We start from the raw sequence: 19,028 nt of genomic DNA, 5'->3' as shown, positions 1-19,028 counted from the left end.
ACTAATGAGCAATAGATTCCAACCACTAGCAAATCTCCGAAATTTGGATGAAAATGACTGACTAGAGTTAGAAGATAAAACCCATCAGGGTATACCGCCAACTAACATGACCCTAAATGCACAAAAAACATTGGTTCCGGATTACGTTGAAATACCTACTCTCATCCTAGAATCTCTCTCCATCCCAATTCCCACTGTGGCCAAGCATGAGAAGGTTGTCTCATGGAACATAGAGGGAATATGGTCCAAAAGTAGAAACTTACTATGGGAAAACTTTCTTTCAATGCATCATAATATTGCCCTTCAGGAAACTTGGGAAGTTGATGATTGCTTCTATTTAGATGGTTTTATCTCGCTTCACATATGTACTATTCCATTGAACATGGGCAGAGCCAGAGGGGGTTTAATGCTAATGCTCTCACTAAAGCTCTCTTGTAAGCCACGTTTGATTGATTGTAAGTCTCAGAATGTTTTGGCAGTAGAACTATCTTTTAAGAATTGTGCCACAGTACTAGTGATAAACTGTTATAATTCTTTTTCTAGAGGGCATGAGCTGGAACATCTACAAGATCTAAATGAGCTCATGGAATGCTATGAGGAGACTAAATAAACTTATTATGAAGTAATAATTCTAGGGGATTTTAATATTCCTCAATGTTATCTAAATTGTTTTATAAACCAGGACCAGGGGCAATCTATTGCTTCATCAAATCATTTTGATAATACATCCTCAGGCATTTTGCTGGAAGGCGTTCTCTCAAATCAAAATTTAAGCTGCCTCCAACAAATGGACAATGTGGCGCCAGTACCCTCTTATGTAGGAAATGGAAGATCTAGCATTATTGACTATATCGTATTGTCTGCTCCGTTAGTTTTATTACTGAGGATTTATTGGTCACTTGGCTAGGTCTTAGTGATCATAACCCACTTACTGTTGCTATATTACTCTCTGCTATTGAAACCGTGGAATGTGTGACAAATACAAATATAAGCACTAAAGATCAGGCCCGCAGATTAAAGTGGGAAACGATAACCCCAGACAAGTTTTTTAATAATCTGTATACAGTTTGCGCCCCCGAAAATGAGTCCTGCCTAGATCCCGATACACAGGACAGTTGTATCTTAACAGCCTTCGGGACTTTAACAAAACAAATTCATTCTGATCTCACAATCACTGGCAGGAATAATCACCAGAAGGCTGCGAGATTTTGATAGAGCATGCTCAGCAACTCACACGGAGCTTATAATGGCCCTAAAAAATACCCCTAGAGATAAAACTGAAATCAGGGACAAAAGAAAGGCCTATAAGATAGCAGTCCATAATAGGAAGAAGGAGTTAAGGGAACAAGCATGGGAGGCTCTACAACAGGCTAGCCTATTGAAAGACAGCTCAAACTTTTGGAGCGTAGTCAATAGCCCCTTTCTTTCCGAAATCACGAAATCCAACACTGACTGTTTAATTCCCGCAGACAAATTTGTATCGCATTTTGGAAACATTTTTAGTGATGTAAACTTGGGAGAAACAAAGGAACATAGGGAAGGGGGACATACTAGCACACCACTCCACTTCGATGTAGAGGAGGTTTATAAAGCAATTGTAACAACATCTGGCGGAAACTCCCCAGGCCGCGATGGGGTACCAGCCGATCTATACAAAGCAGATCCAAATGTATGGGCTAGCATTTTGACTAATGTTTTTAATGTCACATATTTGCATGGTTTCCCAACAACCTGGGGGAAGGCAGTTATCGTTCCCATTTTTAAAAAGGTTGCAAAAGATGAGCCTATATGTTATAGGCCAATCTCACATTTAGATACGGCAGCCAAAATTAGGGGAAAAATTATACTCAATCGGTTAACGACATGGCTGGATGACCGAAATGTTATCTCTAACCTGCAATATGGTTTCAGGCCAGGCAAAGGAACCCTGGTGCTTAAATTTACACTTAGCGATAGGGAAGTATACCGTCGCCAAGAAGGGCATAATACATCTGGCATTTATGGACCTGACACAAGCATTTGACTGTGTTAATAGAACAAAGCTGTGGTCCATCTTAAGTGATAAGGGTCTTGAACCAGAGCTTGTGGATTTCTTACAAGCTATTCACGAGAATAACACAGCAGCTGTCAGATACAACAGTAATGGGGACTTGACAACTGCCTGGGATGTCAGAAGAGGGGTACGCCAAGGTTGTATCCTGGCTCCCCTCTTATTTACACTGTACATAAATAAATTGGAAGATTGTTTAATAGCTAGCTGCAAAGACATCCCTAGATTCGGCGACAAGATGATCCCCGCACTTTTATATGCGGATGACACAGTCATGTGAGCCAGAACAGCAGTGGGCCTCCAATCACTTTTAGATGCTTTTATAACTTTCATTGACTCCTTAGATCTCTCAACAAATTTTAGGAAATCGCACACTATGTCTGTTGGCCTTGATAAGTACCAAAAAAAGTTCACATTTTATTGTAAAGGGACAGAATTAACAAAGGTTCCAACCTTACCTTACTTGGGGGTACTTTTTGATGTGTGTACGTCATGGTGCCCACAAATTACACAAAAAAAGAATACTCTTGCTAGAGCCACAGGGGCAACACTGAATTTCACTAAAAGACTGGGGTCAAAACCCATTGTGGTCCTGATGAGGATATATATGGAAAAATGTATCCCCATGGCAACTTACGGCAGTGACATTTGGGGATATAAAGAAGGATAGGATATTCAGCATGAGGAAGACAGGTTCCTACATAAGATGTTAGCAGTCCCGCATTCCACCCCTGCATATGTAATACACGAAGAACTAGGGGTGGGTCATATATCAGACCAGAAATCAGTGGCTCCTTCAATGCGCTGGCTGAGAGTATGGGCAAGTCCCTCTGTAACCATAAACCAAATAATAATTACTGATTGTCTCGCGCTGGATAGAGCTGAACATATCTCCTGGTTAAAGTACTTAAGGGAACTGACAATTTGGCTAGGTTGTCCTGATCTATTCCTAAACCCCAAACCCATGGATAAATTAAAAATTAGGAATATTAAACATCAGTTTTTGACTAAGCGCCAGGGACTAAGGTAAGAAAAGGAGTTAATAAAACCAACGGTAAGACGGTATGTAACACTATCCATGCAAAACCAAGCTCAAACGTACCTATCAATTGTCGGTAATCCTTTCCATCGCTTTGTTTTAACAAGATATTGTTTACAAATTGCTCCCTGACTTTTGTCAGTTCCTCAGGGTTTTTCTAAACCTGGCACTTTGGAACCCTGTCCATGTGACAATTTCTCTGAACAGGATACTCTCCACTTTATCTTTTTTTGTGATTATTATGTTTCTTTACGCAAGAAATTTATATTACCATTACTCAGAGATTGTCACTTTGTGCAAGTTAGGCGAGCCTTACTGTACCTTCAAATGCTAGCCTCCCCTATGGTTTGTTTTGGGGTTGCAAGTTTTTTAACAGGAGCCATCAGGTGCAGGAAAAAATTGGTTTTTTAACTGTTAAAATGCTTTTATAGGTTTTATTTAGAAACTCACAATGTGTCTGAAATGGGGATTATCTTATTTGATAGAGTTCTCCTTCTTGCACTTTGCACTTTACTTAACGTTAGGTATAGCGGGATTTGGTTCTCTGACTGACACCAGGAATGCTACAAACGCGGACTATCTCATTTTTAGTCTGCTCTTTTCTGCACTTCGCACTTTATAAAATGTCCCTGAATTATATGCACCCCAGGGCTTCCTTTCTTAGGCTAACTACTGAAACAACATAAATGAAGTATTTGTACTTGATTACGTTTTGCTTATCTGCACTTTGCACCTTATAAAAGGTTTCTGTGCCGCATGTATTTAAAACTTTGGTTACCTGGTCGATATTAGGAATGCTTTTAAAAAAACTTCAAATTCTTATTTTTTTTAAATGTGTTAATGAAATGCATTGTTGTATGACATGTTTACTTTTATGACATTAACCCCTTGTGTGCCACGCCCTTTCCCCGCCCTGTGCCGGGCGTTGCATTAGCGGGCGGGGTTCATGACGAGCTGGACTCGTCATGGGCACAGCGCAACCGCGGCCCATGACGAGTCCAGCTCGTCATGGGCACAGAAGGGGTTAAGTTGTCGAATAAAGCATTGTTGACTTAACTTGACTTGGCCTGACTGCTTTGTGCCTAGCTGCCCAGGGGTTGAGCACAGGATATTTTAGGGTTTGCTTGTGACTTCACCCTGAAAAGGATTGTGGTTCCTGCTTGGGTAGGTTTTCACCCCCCCCCCCCCCAACCCGTAACCCAATTTCTTACAAATACACTTTCCTAGGGAAGTTAGAAATTGGATTCTTATGGGTTAAAAGCACTTTTAGAGTCACAATAATTAGTTGGCAGGAGAGCATGAAGGGCCCTAACCTAATGAATCATCACACTTTTGTAAGTGCCCTGACAAAATAAGTGAGGTGATAGTTCTTCTTCCTTAATAGAGAATGAACAGCAGTTGCATTGCCAATAATGGGAGAAACATAACAGACCTTTGCTCCGAGTCTATTTGTGGATTGAGCTCTGTAAACCAAGGCACTCCTAACACAAAAAAGCTCTATGACGTGGACTGCACTTGCTGCATCATAGCACTTTTTTCAGTGACTTTTGGCTATGCTGAACAAAAGATGAGCAACAACATGGCTAAAAGACATTCACTTTGACAAGGCCAATAGCTCAGGCATTGCCGCGATCTATTACCTTTGCCTATGCTTGTTCATTGGTAACGGGGTATTGCTGAACATATGTGTAAATTATAGAAACAGCTGCGGAGCTTTGAAGTGAACAGGGGGTGTGGCGCAATGGCCAGAGCTGCCGACAGGGGAACTGGGGAAGCAGGTTTGAATCTCGGGGTCAGCTGAACGCTTTGTGATTGTGGGCAAATAACTATCTCTTCTCCCTGCGTACGACAATGAATATGTTGTGTAATGTAACTGGTGAGTACTTAAATCGCTCCAATACTATTAGCTGGTGTTAGCACTATGGCAAGATGGAGGAAGGAACAAGGGCTTCAATACCATTGGATTGTGCAAAAAAAATAAAATAATAAAAAGCAGCAGTAACGAGGGAAATAGTTGGATGACGGGTCAAGCAGGGAAGCAGGAGGGGACGGGGAGATGGGCAAGTAATGACGGGAGAGGGTGGGGAGGAAGCAACAATAAAGAGGTAAAAAAATGGGAAACATCTATTACAATGCAGGCATTACATCGTAGAGTCTTTAAAACACAGTCAGTACCACGACTGCAACGTTACCACGAGTTCCATTACAAAGCAAGTCATTGCAACGACTTGCTTTAGGGAATGCGGTGTTGGACTGGTGTTGGATTTTAAGTACAACACCTTCACGACTGATACACCGACTGGAGTTGGAAAAGTAATTTAAACTATCTTAAAGTCCAGCGCTTCCGTAAAGTAAGTTGTTGTAATGACTTGCATTGAAATGGAACTCATGGTAACGACACAGTCATGGTATTGACTGCTTTGTTAAGCCATGCATAGTTTTGGCATGCGTGGTAACAGATGCTATTCAAATAAATACCTTAATTGAAGCAGGATCAGTGACAAAAATGAATGTGTCATTATGGAATGTAACTGGTGACCACTTAAAGCGCTCCAATACCATCGGCTCATGTTCGAGATATGGCAAGATTTAGCAAGAATTACAATACCATCGGATCGAGCAACAAATAAAAATAAACAAGTGCTGTTTGCCTTTATTAACAACTTTTTAAGAAATGCTTTTGGTTATGTGCACGCGCATTCTTTTTAGTGGTATATGTGTATGCATTTTAGTGGAATGTGTGTATGCATACAAGGGAGACGGCCTGAAAACACAAGTACTCCTATGGAATGCTTGAAAACAAAGAAAAAATAGCTGTGCCAACCGGGAGCAGTGTAAGAAGACATGTACTTGGTCCATGCGCTATGGGAGTGCCAGCGCAAGAAGGGGGCATGACGCCGCATGCCATGATGAATGGCATCAAAGAAAATTAGAGCGATGCTGAAATGTTTCCAGTGGTAGGAGATGGATGGCCTGTAAGCCCACAGATAGAACACAACATGTCTCTTCGAGACAGCACACGTGCTGTCAAACCTAGCAGCATATGCACTGTGTAGCTGAGCAGAGCATGCACTGTGTAGCCAAGGAGCGTATGAGCTGTCTAACCGAGACCTAAAATCAGTAGATTTCTTCTCAGGGAGAATGTGGCATAAGGACCAGAGCTGCCAACAGAGGTGCTGGTAAACAGGGTTTGAGTTTCAGCGTTGGCTTAACATACTTAATTTTGGGAAAATCACTTAATCTCACTGGCCTCCAAAAATGAATGTGTCTTTGGGTAAAGTAACTGGTGCTAATATAAAGTGCTCCAATACCTTCAGGTGGTTTGGGCGCTATATAAAACTGCACATAAAGAAGTAACTGCCGCTTATGTAAAGCGCTCCATTTCCTTCGGGTGGTGTTGGCGCTACATAACACTGCACACAAAAAATGTGAAAAACCAAGCCAGTGGAGGAGGGGATCTGTGCAATGGAGTTCAGCTGGGGCAAGCAGCGACGGGTGGGAGGTGGATGCGCAACCAATAGCAAATGCGGGCAGCCACAGGAAGATTAAGGGATTTGCCCATAATCACAAAATGTGGAACTGAGGCCGAGGCTAGGGAGAGGATGTGGCACCCTCTTGGGAGACTATGTGGCATAAGGGCCAGACCTGCTGACTATGAAGCTGGGAAACTGGGTTTGAGTTTCGTTGTTGGCTTAACATCCTTGATTGTGGGCAAATCACTTAATCTCCCTGTGCCTACAAAAATGAATGCGTTCTTGAGTAAAGTAACTGGTACTTATGTAAAGCTTCTCCAGTACCTTTGGTTGGTGTTGATGATGCATAAAACTGCACAAAAAGGAGAAATGCGAAAAGCAGAGTCGGGACGAGGGGATGGGTGAAGAGGAGATTTGTGCAACGGCAGCTCAGCGCAGGCAAGCAATGATGGGCAGGAGGTTGAAGGGCAACCAACAGCAAATGCAAGCTGCCATGGGAAGGATAAGTGATTTGCCTACATTTTCAATGTCCTCGTGAAAAGCAACTGGTGTTAATGTAAAGTGTTCCAATGCTTTCAGGTAGTGGTGGCGCTATATAAAACTGCACAAAAAAGTAACTTGTGTTAATGTAAAGCGCTCAAATACATTTGGGTGGTGTTGGCACTATATAAAATTTCACAAAATGAAAAGGGAAAAGCAGAGTCGGGGAGGAGGGGATCTGTGCAACGGAGTTAAGCAGGGCAAGCAGTGATGGGAGGAAGGTGGATGGACAGCCAACAGCAAATGCTGCTGATGCAGCGCGGAAACCTGGGTAACGGGAATCAGGACAAAACCCCGTACCTAATATCCTCCCTTCATCACAGACCAAATATCACATTAACACATTCACTCCTACAGCCGTTGGTGGGGCCCATAACACCAACATTCACACTTTGCTTCTCACTGGTCTGCACTTACAGGAGAAATGAATGTTCCAAGCACTGACATGAAAGGAATACCTTATAACCTATAGAGAGAAAATTATTTACACTTCTATACACTAATATCCTTATCTCTACACATCGTAAACCTAAACATTAAGATACTCCTCCCACGTGATCAATGGATCATTTAGTTGGATTGATATTGATGATTTAGTCCCGCTAAAACATACTCAAAGATCCTGATCTATCCTCTTTCAATAAACGACCACAACACATTTGCTTGTTAATCAATATTTTGTTTATCTAAATAATGCAAGAATTTAGTTCCATCTAATAAATTTATTAGTATTACACAAATCATAGAACACCATATTTACCTAATCTGGCTATCGGTCGTCCTCTAAGTCATCAAATATAGTCGTCAGCACGCTACAGTCCCAAAGATTGGGTGAAGGACCAGAGACGTTGATCAGTGCCCATAGATTTGAGGAAGCCCTCAGTTCATCAAGAAATTGGGCAGCAATTCAGTCTGTCAAAGATCCAGGAACGCAGCAGTTACGTAGTGTCATCGTCGTCTCCGTCAGCAAAAGTGAAAGTACGAGCAAGCAAATCCTCTCTATTCTAACGTCATTTTATAGTGAAAGTAAGGACAAGAAGATACATTTTAGAAAATGTGGGCTTATCCCATTGGTCGGTTGGGATCGTCCGGTGAGGTTTCACACAGTTCAGGAGGTTAAGTCATTATACATGTTCCATCCGGTTTTTGTAAAAGTCCTTTGTCAAGATATTTGGCAGGCTTCCCGTCGTGACCTTGCTTGGGCACATCGAGTCTAGGGTCATGTCGAGGCCGCTGGTACATGTTGTTGGCGCAGGCACACTTCGCCCGAAACCTCGTGGAAATGGTGGCCATCACGTCGTGTCAGTTTAGCGGCCATATTGGTTTTAGGCCCAAAGGACACCTTAAGCAAAACAAACACAAAAAAGTAATTAATACATAGAAATAATGAATAAAATGTTAAACCCTCACTAATTCCCCTATGTGCTTGTAATTATCTAGCGTATGGCGACATTTAAAGCGTTCATATTCACCCATTGATGTCATCTGGTGCGACATTACGATAACGTCACAAAAGCAACACATATCATGCGATATTCTATTTTCCATAGTATTAGTATGCGTTCATATGTTAATTACAAATTATTTTAGCTATGCAAAATGCAAATCCCACGTGTATTTCGTACATTAGAAATGTTGGTTGAACTTCACGCAATCACATTAATAGTATTACAATTAATAGATTATTCTAATTAGTATAAACATGCAGAATAGGAGGGGTATTCAAAATTTGTATTACCCGCTCCATCACTGCCATGGGGAGATTAAGCAATTTGGCTGTAATCACAAGATCTTGAACTGAGGAAGAGACTATGGAGATGATGTGGCACCCTTTTCGGAGAGGATGTGGCATAAGGGCCACAGCTGCCAACTAGAGCTGGGAAACCGGGTTTGAGTTTCGTTGTCAGCTTAACATCCTAGATTCTGGGTAAATCACTTTAGCAGAGGCCGCCCCCAAAGGCGGCTTTATAGCCGGTGTCATAACAGCAGCTGTGGACCTGAAAAAACTTTGGGCTGCTGGAATATGCCCAATAAAATGGGGGGCGGGTTGTCCCTGCTCCCCCAGGCCAAGAAATATACACCAAAATTGGCACAAAAAAACTGGGCCAATGAGGGCCCAGGTATTCGTTTGAACTCCCCTAAGGAGGGACACCCCTGCAAATGCAAGGTGACCAGGGGGGTCATAAACACAGCGCTGCCCCAGCACAAACTACTTTCTGTTAACAGGGGCAGTGCACAACCAACAAGACCCACCCACCTGCACCGAGCATCAGCATTGTCGCAGTGCTGGATGGCAGACGGGGCAGATTAAAGGGTTACAATTGTTGGTAAGGAGTCACACCGGCAAGGCAGTGTGCTGAAGGAAGGACCCGCACCTGGGGATATATTGCGGCAGGGTTAGTAGGTGGAGAATGGCACTCGCAACACAGACACGCCAGACGGAGGTCACAAAATGGACAAACAAGGTAGCGAATTGGGCCTAACAGAAGTACAAGGCTACCCCACACGCAATCAGAGAAAAACCAACAAGAAACTTTATGACCCCAAACAATGTGTATGATTGCCTCAACAATAAAAGCTGTCATACATATGACTAGCAAACAACAATACTGGATTGATATATGTCAGAGATGATCTATGACCTGTCATCTGTTTGTGATGTACGATCTGATGACGTACGAATTATGACCCTGTAAAAAGGATTCATGACCCCTTCATTACCTTTTGATTTATGAACCGGTCACACGTATGATTTATGGCCCTGTCAGAAATGATTTATGACACAGTTAAACATGATTTATGACCTTGTCATATTGGTTTATGACCGGGTACTGTGAGTTATGAAGGAATGATGCAAAGTATATCATACATGTTAATAAAACTGCAGTTTCCCACAAAAAATAAAGACGCATGTCAGGTGGAAATTTTTTCAAAATGTATGCAAGATATGATATACCTGTACTGGTTGGAGTGGGCCCAGTTTGGGGGATACATTTCCCTGTGCCTACAAAAATGAATGCTTCTTGTGTAAAGGGACTGGTGCTAATATAAAGTACTCCAATACCTTCAGTTTGTGTTGACGCTATATAAAACTGTGAGTAAAAGAGAGAGGCGTCCCCACCAACCAAAGGGACCAGGGCACTACTTAATAGTGAGGCAACAATATGTCCCTTTCTATAGATTTGACCTATTGGTAGTTTCTCTAAAGTGGGAGGTTTTTATCCCTGATATACCTTTTTGGTCCTGAGGAAAGTGGGGCTCATAATGCCAAGACCACCGAAACGCATCAATGCTGTTAAATTACTGAACCCAACTACGAGAAAAGAATATTGCAATAATAATGATGGACAGCAATAAAGATATGTATTCTACGTAACAAGTTGGATCAGGTTTTGTAACAGTACTTTTTTAGCTGTGCAATAGGGTCTCCCTGTTAGGTCTCTATACTTTTTTGTACTGTATACTTCTGTATAAAATGTGTTTGTATTATAACTGATAATTTGATTTTATGGTTTATATGTATGTCACACCAAAAAATAATGAGTTGGTTTTAAATGTTTATTGGATTTATTGTGCTCAGTATGAACAGTTTTTAATGTTTATCAGAATTATTATTTTTTTAGAATTGTAAGACAATTTAGGTTTTTAAATTAAAATTGTGATATTTACAATAGAAGCCTGATTTTTATATATGAATAAAGCCTCTGCCACTACATCCTTGGGCTTGGTGGTGCTTTAGCTGAATGATTCCAGTATATGTTCCCTCCCCGCTGTTTGGGGTCTATGAGTCGGATTGAAGTTGTATCTGTGTGAATTTGAGTGTGTTTTTCCTCTCCAAGGGACATATTGTTTCCTCACTATATAAAACTGCACAACAATATTAACTGGTGCTAATGCAAAGTGCTCCACTACCTTTGGGTGGTGTTGGCGCCAAAAAGTACTGACAAATAAAAAGGCAACAATCACAGTTTTAGACTGGTTTACAGTAGTGACCATGGGGAAATACATAGCAGAGGCAACCTTTTTAAAAGGACTACTTTTGCCATGGACACTGAGGGGCAGGCAAACCTTGATGAAATCAAGACTCAGCCTGGCTCTTTTGAAGAGAATTCAAGCTTAGCAACAATAGTGCACAGAAACACTTCACCGGTGAATGTGGAAAACAGAAGAAAGTGTCCAGACAGGAGGAATTTGAAGAAATAATGTCCCACCCTAGGAAATGAGAAGCAACAAGGTGAGACACGAACAGTTCAATAATTTTGCACAGGAGAAATGTGCTTATGTGCCATTATAGCAGAAGACACAGGTACCGTGGAAGCTCTGACATGCACTGTCATAAGGCATATCTTATTTACTTGAGGTCTGACTTTCCATTTATAAACATCATTGCTGAATGACCACATATGGTGTAAACATGCACACACCGAGTACCCAGACAAGCAAAAAATTCACAGAGACTACACGTGTGCTAAGTAATAGCAGCCTTGCACACATGCTCTAATTAGCACATCAGCTATACACTGACAGGACAGGACAGGACATTAAAAGGCAGCACACCACCACTCACTAGAAAAAAACAGACTGCAATGGGGGTTTAAAGCAGTGATGGGGTCGGGGAGGGTGTGATTTGGGGCCAGGGCAAGCACCGGGAGGTGCAAGGGAGCAAGCAACGACAGGAGGGAGGAGGTGGGGGAAATGAAAAGCAGCAACATAGGAAAAAACAGTGTGGTGGAGGGGTGATTTAGGGACAGGGCAAGCATTGGGAGGTGGGAGGGAGCAAACAGTGGCAGAAGGGAGAAGGTGGGACAAACGAAAAGCAGCAACAATTGGAAAAGTGGTGACGGGGATGGGGTGATCTGTGGATGGGGCATGAAGGCAGGTGGGAGGAGACAGAACTGGTAAAAACATGAGCACTGTGTAGAGTGCTGAAAAAGAAAGAAAAAATGATGTCCTAAAATGGTCGTAAAAATGGGAGCAGTGGATGTTTCCGAGTACTTGGTCCATGCTCTGGGGGGAGGTAGAAAAGTCAGGACCATGCATGCCAGGGACAAATGGAAGCAAAGAATATGAGGCAGATGATGAAGCGAGCAAATGGGAAGTCAGGGGGTGGTCTGAAACCCACAGATTAAACACAACATGTCTCTTTGAGACAGCGCATTTGCTGTCGAGCTGAGACCTGAAAGCTCCAAGATCCCTGCTATCTATCTGTGTGCATACACGGTGGCAATCATGGAATTATTTATTTTTGCTTTAGGAAGTTACATCCAAGATAGCTACTGCCCCTGCCTCTGGTTAGTCAACCACCTGCCGGGGAAAAAGAAACATTGGCAAAATCAATAGTTTCCAGTGTGAGACCTACTGGGTTTGTCAATGCTTGTTACCATTGCTGTGTTTTCTTCAATTCTTCATGTGGTTTGTTTTCAGTGACATTTTAATTTAATCATAGTTCTGTTATGGTCTTCTGCCATGCAAATTCTTTATTTGAATGCCTGCAGACAGGAATTTATGGTTACACATGTGTACTGCTCCAGACTGCTGCTTGGGTGGCTAAATGTAGCGTGCACAATATTTCCACAAACATTCTTCCTTCTGGTTCTGATGTCCTATGTTATTATTCTTTGAGCAGGTGTTATGTGCCAAAGCTAATTATAGAAGAACAGAATAACCACTACGCTCCAGAAGTACTCCTGTCTGCCTTATGTTAATCTTTTACATTAACTCACATGTTTACAACCCGATTGAAGGCAAAGCTAAAAAGTGTCCTTTTTTATTTTTCAGGAAACATCTCCAGCTAAGGGCAGGTGAGAAATGTGTAGCCAGAAATGTAAGGGAACATGTAGGTTAGACCAGTGAATCCATTTCACAAAGCTTTTGGTGTAAATTCCTCTTGAATTTCAGGATGAAGAAATGATTAAGTCAGGATATCCTCTTGGAATTGAGTAGTAAGCCTGGAGAACTACAAAAGCAAACCACCCCCACTCATAACAAAATCTTTGTTTTAAAAAACTGTATTTAAATAAGGGAAGAGTCTAGTTACCCAGATGCTGGCCAAACAGTAAACAATCTCTGCTAGTTACCCAGTGGGCAGCAAGTCAGTACATAATCTCTGCTGTTTAGCCACCCATAGACTAAATATTAGAGATGATGTACAATTTGACCACCGGACGAATAAATAGTGTGAAGGAGGTCTTTAGTTAGCAGGCTATAAAGAAAAAAGGGACTCCAGGCAATAGTAATGTGATGGCCATCTTGAAACGGGATGTAACGTGTAAAACATTTTTAAGGAAATGCATAAACAAATGTACAATAGTAGTAAAAAAGGTTAGTGCATGAATTGAGCTAAACCATTTACAGATGAAAAAACATAAAATCAATTTTGAATAAAACATATATGTTGTTTTAATATTCAAATATGACATGAAGAATTTAAACAGAAGCTTCAGGATATGGCACACAGATATTTTGCACTTCAGTAAGGGAGTATTCGGCTGTCAGAAAAGAATACTCAGTATGGTTTCAAAGCATGTTACATAAATGTTTTAATCGCTCATGAGAATACATTGTGTTTTCTAGTGTTCATTAGTATTCATGATGCTCCTTTTGATGGTTTTTTAGGTCTAGAATCTTTTTTGGCTTCTCGTGGAAGGCTGTGTGCTAGCTTTAGGCACCTGTTTAATGGAGATAGCGCTTGCTTAGTAGTTAAAATCTGCAAACACAGCAGCAGTCACCAAGAAGCAGCTAACAGGGAATGCAGACAAATAGGTGGTATCTGGGGGGCACAGTACTTTGGGGGACTTGCAGAAGGTACAGTGAGTGAGACACTGTAATAGGACTTCAGTGGAAAGAGGAAGTGAAAGCAGGAGACAAGTCAACAATACATTTGGGTAATTCACAGGAGGTGTTCACTCTGTTGCCGGTGAACAAATAGTGTTCATACTATTAACCCAGTAGAATAGGTTTAGGGCATTGATGCTTATTGGTCCAATGCCGCGAGTGGCCCCTTTAGCCGCACTGACATTTTAGTCTGGGATTGGTAGTTTTTATTTTTAACATGTTAAGCTGTGTAAGGTCCTGTCTATACTGGGCCCTCATTTTTGTACTTGACAGTTAGGTCTCAGCAAAAGATAACTGGAAGCCCAAAAAAAAAATTCTGTGTGGCAGACTTGGAGGCTGTTCCTGACTCAAACCATTGTGGAGGGGTGCTGGGGAAAGAAGCAGTAGGAGGAGGAGAATGTAAAGTAGAACAATAAGGGCCAAGAGGTGAACCACTAGGAGGGCTAGGACTACCAGAGCTACAAGAACCAGGACAAGAAGAACCAGACCAGAAGACGAGGGGGTCAGTACCTTGGAATACCAGGAGAACCAGAGTCGGGAGGGTCAGAACCAGAGCAAGGAGGATTAGAACGATCAGCACTTATAGGACCAGGAACAGGTTAAGGAGTCCTAAGGGGACCATAACCAGAGGGCCAGGGCCTAGAGTACCATGTGAAGCAGAAAAACTAGGACCTAGCGGTAGCAGGACCAGGGTGAAGAAGATCAGGAGGACCAGAACAACCAGATTCAGGAAGATATCCAGGAGGACCTGACCAAAATGGCGAGGCTCAGAAGGAGCCAAACAAAGAGAACCAGGACCAAGAGGGCCCAGGCCATTGGGTGCAGTGCTAAAAGCACCATGAGAGCAAGACACAGGGCCAGGAGGACATTGATGATCCAAAGCAGGAAGACAAGAGATAAGAGGACACGGCCTAACAGGACAAGGGCACAAGAGGCCAGGTAGACTGAGGGGACCAGCAGGACCAGGAACAGATGTCATGGTAATCAGATGAGCAAGGTGAGAAGGATTAGAAAGACCAGGTTAAATGGACAGAGGTCAAGAGGATCAGGAAAGAAAAGAAAGAGCTAGGAGAAGTGGGCCTAAAAGAACCAGTTTGGCCAGAAGGAGCAGATCCAAGAGGATTACTCATACAAAGACCCGAACAAGGAGGATCAGAAACAAAATGATCAAGTCAAATGGGCACAAAACCAGGAGGAGAATACTGATTGTAGAACCAGGGAGGGAAAGGCCATTGCATGGCAAACCAGACTGAGAGTGGGGAAGACTAGGAGAACGGGACCTGAACAATAAAGAGGATATGGTCAGGCAACCAGAGCCAATTGACAAGAGCTAAGAGGACCAGGACAATGAGGACAAGTGAAAGCACAACCAAGGGGGAAAGGAAGCTCTATTCACAGAGACCCAGAGCATCAGGACCTGGTATACCTGGACAAGGAATATCAGGATAAGAAGGAAAAGGAGAAAAAGGACAAGGAAAGCTAGGATGACGGGAGCCATGGTGACCAAGCTGGGTGGCTATGAACAGCTAAAAACAGGATGGACTGAACAAGAAGGGACAGAATAAAGCAGGCACGTTAGTCCAAGATCACAATGAGGAGAGGACCATGACCAAGAGTATCATGACTGCTATTTGTAGGGTTGCCAGACGGACAGCACAAAACCTATACTGTTTAGTCAGCAGCCAAGTAAACATTTAAGTTTCCCTGCTATTTGTAGGACTGCCATCCAAACAATGCAGACTCTCTGCTATTTAACCAATGACCCTCTACAATTTAACCAGTGGCTGAGTAAATAGGTAAATGTTTTTGCTATTTGCCCGACGTCCAGTTGAACAGTTCTCTACTGTTGAGCCACTAGTCTGGTAAATAGCAACATTTGTTCTGCTATTTGCATGAACACCGACTAAACAGTGCAGAATTTCTATTATATAGCCAGCGGCCGGGTAAATAAATATAATTTCCCGCTATTTGCACGCCGCCAACCAATCAGTCCAGAATCCCTACTACTTAGCCAGCGGCTGGGTAAATTGTGATGTTTTTCTGCTATTTGCACGGCCATCAGCAAAACAGTGCAGAATCTCTATTATTCATCCAGCTTTCGGGTAACTAGTGAAGTTTTTCTGCTATTTTCAAGTCTGCTGACCAAATAGAAAAAAAATCCACTATTTCAGTGGCCCAGTAAATAGAAGAAAAAAATCACGGTATACCTGGCTGGCGGGAAAACAGATGCTACCTTAAATAAGATGGGACAAACATGACTTCTGAGGAGGGAATGTGCACTCCACCCAATGCTCTACGATAGCACAAAAGCATCAGAGTTTAGCTCACTAAACACTTTTCATCTGCACTACATGAAAACAATTAACTCACCATTTCAAACAAACATTATATTAAAGGAAAATGCGCAGAGGTACAGGATCAAGCTGTCTAAAGCTCCGTCTACACAAGAGTTTAAAGGAGGACCTGTGGATTTTGGCCTTGTTTGCAGTTATGTAGAGGAATATTTGCAAGAAAAATGCTGGAGCACGGTGTTATTCCAAGATTGGTAACGCCCCGCTGGGATGCGCCGTATTTACAAAAATACGGCACATCCCTGTGCTTCCCCTAGCACTAGTGCTAAAAAAGCTGCCTAGCACCAGTGCAGGTGCCCATGCACCATGTTGCAAGGGTGTCTACGCTGCAGGGGCGATGGTTAATGCGCAGGAAGTGAACACTTCCAGCACATAAACAATCATGGAAAGAGCAAAATACGAGGAGAAATTAGAAATTTCTGCTCGGATCACCATCCTAAGACCAGGTTTTACCTGGCCTTAGTTTTTGGTGGTGCCCCATACTTGTAAATATGGGGCAGTGTCAAAAAGCAATGGGTGTTGCAGTGGCATGCCCACAACACCACCCATTGTCCGCCCCTGTGCTGCATAGGACTGCTGCAGTAAGGGGCATATTTACAAGGTGGTGTTAAGGCATGCTGAGTGGCTTAACGCCACCTTGTAAATATGGGGTAGAAAGCAACACTACCGGAGGTTCAGAAAAAGAGACATGGCGTTGGGGCTTGTAAAAATGCCCCATATTGTCTTGCCTCAAAGGAGCACAGGGAACGCCCACATAGCATACCCTGTGTTAGGGAAGAGAACACAAGGAAACTTTCAAAAAGATACAAACGAGAAATGCATACATTAGCTTCATTCAGACATTTACGACCTTATGACCGGTCCTAATGCTGTTGTAGATAACTTTTACAAGCATCAGCGAAACCGAGCATGTCCAGAGGGCTCAAGAATCTGAATCAGTCTGCACTGTCTTGTCAGATCCGGATTCCTTTAAAGCCTCTCTGATTTTCTAGACCTGCAGTGCATAAATGTGCTCACGCATTAATGGTGCCAATCTAAGTCACTGTCCTTGTTAAAAAGAAACAACCTTTAACTCGCTGCCTTTTGCAAGGCGCATTATAAGTAATGCTCATTATTTTCCCCAACATTAAGCTCAATGAGCGTTTTGTTTTTTTCCATTATAATTTTAAACGCTTAGTTGTACAGACTTATTGCTTTGAAATGTGTGTAAATAAAAATGTAATGAACATTAAGTTTATGGACTCTATAAATTGATAGGAAATCATTTCCAGTTACAAAGCTATCTGTATGTCTCAACTTAGGCTTCTAAAAGTTTGCAGCTATGTTAACCTCAATGGTTCATGGAACTTTCCTAAGACTAGCTACTTCTTATTTGCACTCCTCTTAAATCAATCAATCAATCAATCAATCAATCAATCAATCAATCTATCTATCTATCTATCTATCTATCTATCTATCTATCTATCTATCTATCTATCTATCTATCTATCTATCTATCTATCTATCTATCTATCTATCGATCTATCTATGCGAGTGCGTGCATTTGATACTGAATCCACTTTGTTTTATTTGGTGTGTGACCAGGATTTCCACCTAACCTGGGGTCGATTGATATGCACGATAGCGCTACTCTGATTTGTAGCAATGTTTTAATGCAAAATGATGGCGCCCACTGCAGAAGATCAGAAGGCTCCCTCACCTCACTAATATTCACAGGCTTTAGACTGAATGAGGCCCCTTGAAGGGTAGGGGTCCCACTGCTCCGCAGGGTGTGCGGGAGCCTGGTTTTCACCCCCAACGTGTAGTTTGATTCTAGATGCACAGCAGTGTCTTAATCAAGCTACCATATTCTTCCTATATTTGTAATACGCAAATAACGTATATACCACAACACTGGCGTAACGAAAATTGAGGGGGCCTCCCTGCACGGTACGGAGAGGGCCCCCCTCCAAGCTCAATCAGTGGCTCTCTGGCCAGAGTGCAGTGCCGAGGGGGCCCCCTGGAGCTTGGGGCCCCCCGCACTGCGGGGGCTGAGGGGGGCCTGTGCTACGCCCCTGTACCACAAGTCTGCTACTTGGCAAGCAGAACCTCTCAAGCCTGGGTACAGCTTCACTTGTTCAACCCCTGTGTGTTGACAATCACTGCCATCATCAGACCTTAGTAACTCTCCCTATGCTGATGATAATCTTGTCCTTCTCCGATTAAATGCATCGTGACCAGGCGTAGGGCAGGAATGCTGTGACTGGCACTTGGCTGCATGCAGGCAGCCTTCATTTCAGCTCACGCACACAGAAGGTCTGGTTCCAGGGTTCTGGTAAGGTCATGAGCTCACAGAGAATACTTTCTGAGCCTGAACTAACTCTCATAATACACGTATTTTGGCAGTGATTGAGGAAGGATTTCCCTGCCTCTGGATGCTAAAGAGCATCTTTCCATGCATGTCAATCATCAGAGAGTGACAGATGGAGCGATAGTCAGAGAGGACTAGCGAGTACAGCTCATCGGGCACGTACTGGGTTGGTTAGCTGCGTCAAAGCATCTGGGTCGGCCCCCTGCTGATATCGGGCTGCACTGCTGCATGTGTTCCAAGCTTGTGACTCTATCAGAAGAGACAACACACATGACGCACCCTGTGCTGCGAGACCATCCCCTCAGTCAGCCACATGGACAATTGGTCTAAAAGCTCTCAGCTTCGGTGCCAGGTCATGGGGGTTGTGTGACGATCAAGCGGAGGGGATCCT

The sequence above is a fragment of the Triturus cristatus genome, chromosome 4_2 (genome assembly GCF_964204655.1).
Source record: "Triturus cristatus chromosome 4_2, aTriCri1.1, whole genome shotgun sequence".
In the NCBI taxonomy this organism is placed as follows: domain Eukaryota; kingdom Metazoa; phylum Chordata; class Amphibia; order Caudata; family Salamandridae; genus Triturus; species Triturus cristatus.
This window is presented reverse-complemented; position numbering follows the sequence as displayed.